The sequence below is a fragment of the Phocoena sinus genome, chromosome 4 (genome assembly GCF_008692025.1).
Source record: "Phocoena sinus isolate mPhoSin1 chromosome 4, mPhoSin1.pri, whole genome shotgun sequence".
Taxonomy (NCBI): Eukaryota; Metazoa; Chordata; class Mammalia; order Artiodactyla; family Phocoenidae; genus Phocoena; species Phocoena sinus.
This window is the reverse complement of record NC_045766.1, coordinates 125,149,192-125,155,191: the sequence shown is the minus strand read 5'-3', so window position 1 is coordinate 125,155,191 and position 6,000 is coordinate 125,149,192.

The window sequence follows — 6,000 nt, the reverse complement described above, 5'->3', positions numbered from 1 at the left end:
GATCTTTTAGAGACCTTGTTGATAGACAGATAAAATAATTTTTCCGAACTCTCAAGAGATAACAAGCATAATTTTTGAGGCAGGAAATAAATAGGACTTTTCTTAAAGATATACCATAAGAGAAATATGCACATTCATTAAGATGTAGCAGAATTCAATTTGCCTCTAAAATAAAGTTTATCTCGGACCATATGAAACTGCCATATCTGACCAGTTTTGACTTATGAAAAATGTGTATTTTATGCAAAACCTAAAAAATACATAGGAAAGCTAATGTAAAAATTAAAATGTATTTTTCTACTATACCAACAATAAAGCAGTTTCCTGTTAATGCTAGAATCTTCTTAAAATATATTAAAATATATTAACTACTGGATTTTGAGAAATATCATGCACATTAAAAAGAAAAATTGGGGCTTCCCTGGTGGCGCAGTGGTTGAGAGTCCGCCTGCCGATACAGGAGACACGGGTTCGTGCCCCGGTCCAGCAAGATCCCACATGCCGTGGAGCAGCTGGGCCCGTGAGCCATGGCCGCTGAGCCTGCCTGTCTGGAGCCTGTGCTCCACAACGGGAGAGGCCACAACAGTGAGAGGCCTGTGTAGCCCCCCCAAAAAAAAGAAAAATTGACAAATTAAAGATAGACTCTTTAAAGTTATGTAATGGCATTTCCATTTAGCATTTTGACTCTGGTAGAAAGAGTACATAGAGATATAATAGCCACCAGATGATGTTAGTGAGATGAAGTCATTCAAAATAAACTCAGACATAAATAGGTAAGCTATGCGTAAGGTATGGGGGCAGAGTGTATGAATGCAATGGAAATCAGCATAACGTTTTCTTACAAGAGTACAAAATTCCACCATATTGCCTCAGCACACCATAAGCATTACAAAATTTTTTATGGTATTTCTAATTTTAATGTCGTTTATCGAGAGAAATACACATACATTATTGATTCAGTTACATGAAGTATCTGGAAAGTGCTTCAAAAGTAGATGTAGTATTTTTAAAAATTATTTATTGGCAACATATGCACAATTTCTTAGTAAAAGTTTTCTTAGTAAAAAAAAATGAGGACAAAAAGAATGACAATAAGGTAATCTCCAGCTTGAAATGAAGGGTAAAATACAGAGGTGAATTTAACAAAAGTCAACTCATAATGTGCAAAATCAGGTGGCAAGACAATGAGCAAAAGCCCCTACCTGCCACCACAGCCCCAAGATTCCCTAATATCACAACATTTGTCCTCATGGGAAGCAATGTGGATAACAGACCATGCTCATTGCTTTTTTATTTAAGAAAAGTGTGCCAAAGCATCTGTCGACTTTCTACAAAATAAGCTGTGTATCTGCAAGAAAGGAGAAACAAAAGTCATGTCTGTAGACCATGATCATATCTTTTTGTTTAAACTAATGTTTGATTTTTTTTTTTCAATAGAGTATTTTGAAATCTTCACCACCCCTGCCAGTTAGAAACCCAAAGGGGACAAGGGGAATACTTGACCAGTCATTTCTGTTTTGAACAGAGTAAGAAGAGGAGAACACCCAGCTTTGCTCTTTGCTGGAAGCTGCAGAAAAAAACCTCTGTTCTTGGCCCCAGTTCTCACTATAAGCAAAGCTAGATCTTAGCTTAGGGCTGTTATCTGCCTTAAGAAGAGATTGAAGCATTGCCTGACACTGCATTTGGTATGGAATTCTGTATTTGAAATTTTTAATCCCACTTTAGTTCCATCTCAGTTTCATGGTTTCCTGAAATCTCTGATCTATTTTAATTTACTAAGAACAACAAAATTAAGTATGTTCTGGTGCTCAAGGTAAAGCAACCCCTAAGAACTTATTCTTAACTCATGGCATATGAATTAACTTCAACATATCTGTCAATGATTTTAAAGAATATGCAAAATTTGTGTGGATGTAATATGTTTATTTTTCTAGAGAAAAGGCCAATAAAAGGAAAGTTTCAAGATAAAAGGAAGATGTACTTAGGTGGTCAGTGACAGGAAATTTATAAAATAAATAAACAAATATGTAACAGATTGTACTGTTCTCTGTCTGAAGAAAATCTGTGTTACTGTTCTTGAAAGTTGAATCAAACAATGTATAGTTGGTCAGTAGATCTCCAGCAAGTCTAGGAGAAAGCAGACCCTAATTCAAGGACTCAAAAATATATTTATAAATGGTTGCATAAAACTCTTTGTTTTATAATACTGGACTGACCACCTAATTTTTGCCCTTCTGTGTCAATGCTTACCAAAAATTCTTCTGTATGTTCCATTTTATCAAAATAAAATGATGCAAAAGAAGTCATGAAAATAATAATACAATTTATAGAAAGTTTAGAATGTGTATAAAACATGTAGACCATATACTATATTTTTACTATATTTGACTATATTTAACATAGTTATCAGATCTGAAGAACATATGGCCTCTGGTGTTGAAAGAGTCCTAGTAGATTAATCTACAATTAATTGAATAAAAACTTTTTTATCTACTCTGAAATTTCTTGTGATTCAACAGCAGGTATTTACAGGGAATTGTCAGATATCTCTAAGACTCCATAAAATCTTGGTTTTATATGTATTATATATATATATATAGAGAGAGAGAGATAAGATGAGAGAATACTAACTTCAGCTGAATGCCCTGAGTTTTCAGTCATTTGAATAAAAAACAAACAAACAAAAAATGTTCCCTGTGGTAGTGGAATTTAGTAACAAATTTAATCATGTGCAGATAGCAAGGTAGAAGTAAAGCTCAAGTAGGCACATGTGAGACAGCAAGCAGAGTATAGTGACTACTACAGTACTACAATAGGATAAGTTTGCGCTGTGTCTAGTGGATGTCATCTTAAATTACGTAAAGTGTTTGAGAAGAAAATAAATTCCTGTTTTAATGTGGTTGTGATAGAACATGTATCTCTCTTAGATTTTAAAGAAAAACCTTATCTCTGACTTAGTTTCTAGGATTTACTCAGAATATTCCTATTGACCAGATTTTGATTACTTCAGTTTGGTTAATATAAAATTTAATGAACTAAAAATTAAGGGAGCCATTTTAACAATAAATATGCAAATAAAAATCCAACATCAATTTCTTAGGAAACATTTTAAAATTATTTTTGTTTGTCAGTGTCCACTTTTATTTCTGTATTTGCTTACATTTGAAGAGGAGGTATAATAATGACATAAAAATGTCACATAAGTTAAAAATCATGTGGTCAGTAATGGATCCCATTACAACTTTGGCATCAGTTGGAAAAATCAAGTATTTCTTATTCTCCATATGTTTACAATATTGTCTAGTTATTCTTACATGGTGATAGATGCTAATAGTAACTTTTATATGTATTGAAGTGTAAAATATACCAATTCATGCCAATTTGATACCATTATGTTTAAAATAAATCATAGTAATATTAAGATTATATAATTATTTAATATCAAATAATTTTGCCTGTTTTAATCACTCAAACTTATACCTGGGTCCCTAATATATATTTATTGGAGCACCTGAAAACTGGCTATTTGGAGAGCATTTTTTTAAAAATTTGCATGAGTTCCTTCAAAGAAAAAAAATAGTTCCTGTGATATTTGGGCTGAAGAAGAGTCTTCTGTAAAGCTTCTGAATGTTAATAAGTTCTCAGTCTCTGAGTGGCAGCAAAAGGAAAGAAGTGTTTGCCTTATGGATGTAAAATAAAGTCACACTCTTGGAGCATGATCCATTATGAAAAGGGTTAGGAAAATGAAATATCAGCTATGTCCACCACCTGCTAATTTCATAGCTACTTCTTTCATTCAAAAGTTGAGTTTCATCTTCTGTTCTGGAGTCAGTAGCAATAAGGTCATCAGCCATGTGAAAGAATGATGATTTTCTGAAAGAATAGGTGAATAAAATGTGGAAGGGAATGAGAACTTAACCTGAACATATTTATTAGGTTATTTTCCATACACTAATACAAGCCATTAACTCAATTATTCAACAGATACCTGTTGAGATCTAATTATACAGAAGGCTCACATCCCTTGAGTTATTAATTTCTAGTGGATAAGTTCAAGAAAATCCCATTTTGCAATGACTGGTAAGTTATCTCATACAGTTTTTATTGATTATAATGATAAAAATCATGATGAAAATTGCAAACATTAAAGATAGTGATTTTCTTTCATCCATAATGTAAAATGAAACAGAAAAGAAAGTGAAAATAGATATAAATTTTATATAATTTTTCAAGAAAAGAATAATTATGAATAACTGATAGATAATTTATAACAGTAGAAATCTTTAACATCACCATTCAGAAGCTCTGCAGAGCTCAACATATGTGCTTAGCACGTCCACCCTACGTGATTCAGTATGTAATTTTCCAAGTATTTGGGCATAATTTACTTACTTACTTGGGGGCTACCTCTGAATTTGCTTCTTTGACTAGTTTCTATATTTATCACATTCTCTTGATCCATTTGCATCCTTTTCTTCATTTCTTTTGGATTAATTTTTTACATTATTTCTCAGAAGGCATTATCTATTTTGTTTGTTTGCCCTGTCTTTATTCTGATCTTCTTATTTTGTCTTCAGTTAAGAAATATGTTTTCTTTACTTTTATTGGTTCTGAGTTTTATCCCCTCACTTCTCAGCTATAAAGTTATGTCTATCATATATGTATTATTTGTATAATTATTTTAGCACATTTTAAAATGTTATAGTTTTATTTTTTTTTGTGAATGTTTCTTTCTAGCATGCTTTTTTGTCTCTAGGAGTTATTCTAAGGCAACCAGTATTTTTAATATTATTTTTTAAATGAGAAATATGGTTCAAGATTGCTTTATAGCTCAAGATATCCCTTTAGTTCAAAAGAATGGCATCTTGCTTTCTGAATTCTCCTATATTCATTTTATACTTTTATCTGGACTTTATTATTTTTCTATTTTCCTTTTTATGCTCAATTTAGACTTCATTCTAAGAAGTTTATCCTGTGTGGGGCTTTGTTTGGCTGCCTAGTTTTGAGAGTTCAGAGAGCTTAGACTTCCCAGCCCTTTTAGATCTCAATATGGAAATACTTTTTCACTTAGCATTACGGGGAGTAGAGCCCCACTCTTGTTTCAGATGATCTCAAATTGACCTGTTGAGTTTTCAAGAAAGTGTGGCCCTTTTGAATTTCACAGGTATGTAAGGCATACCCTTGCTTACTTCTACCCTCTGCATAGTGCTAATACTACTCAGATCAAGTGTCAACCAAGGGTTTGTCCACATTCACTCATATTTAAGGATCATCTACTTTTATTGCACATGTTGCTCAGGAATTTTTAGTTTTGCTACCTAAATTGTACTGTCAGTGATTCAGGGGGAGAGGGTGGTAGGTTTGGGGAATACTTGAATGTATGTCTCCATACATTCTCCTAGAATCCTTCTCCAACCATTTTTGACTATAGAAATCTCACCTATAAATCACGCACATCATTTATTCATTTACAGTAAGAATCTGATGACTACAATATAAGAGTCCTGAAATAAACAACATAAACCAAAGAAATAGATCTGATTTTTCGTTAGCTTGAAGGAAATATCAATTTATTTATTTAATGTAGGATAATCCATGTAGACTGATATGAAAGTCAAAGTTAACTATATAAATGCTAAATGAATTATTTACTTTGTCCTACATGGACACAAGTAATAGAATAAAGAATATTATTTTATTCAACTTATGTTAGCATATTTGGGTGACTTGATTACAAAATTAGATGAGGTTGTTAGAGGATATATAAAGAGCGTGTTCATTCATAAATACACCAAACATGTTGAATCTTTACTCTGAGTTAGACACTTTCAAAGTGACTATATTGGTGTGCTTCCTTATATCAGTATCTGTAATCCTCATTATCAGGATAAAACATAATATATGTTAAAGATCAGTTATGGGACTTGTTCTATATTAGGAAATTTTGTATATCTTTTTTTATTAAAAAAATAACGTCTATTGAATTTGTTACAATATTGT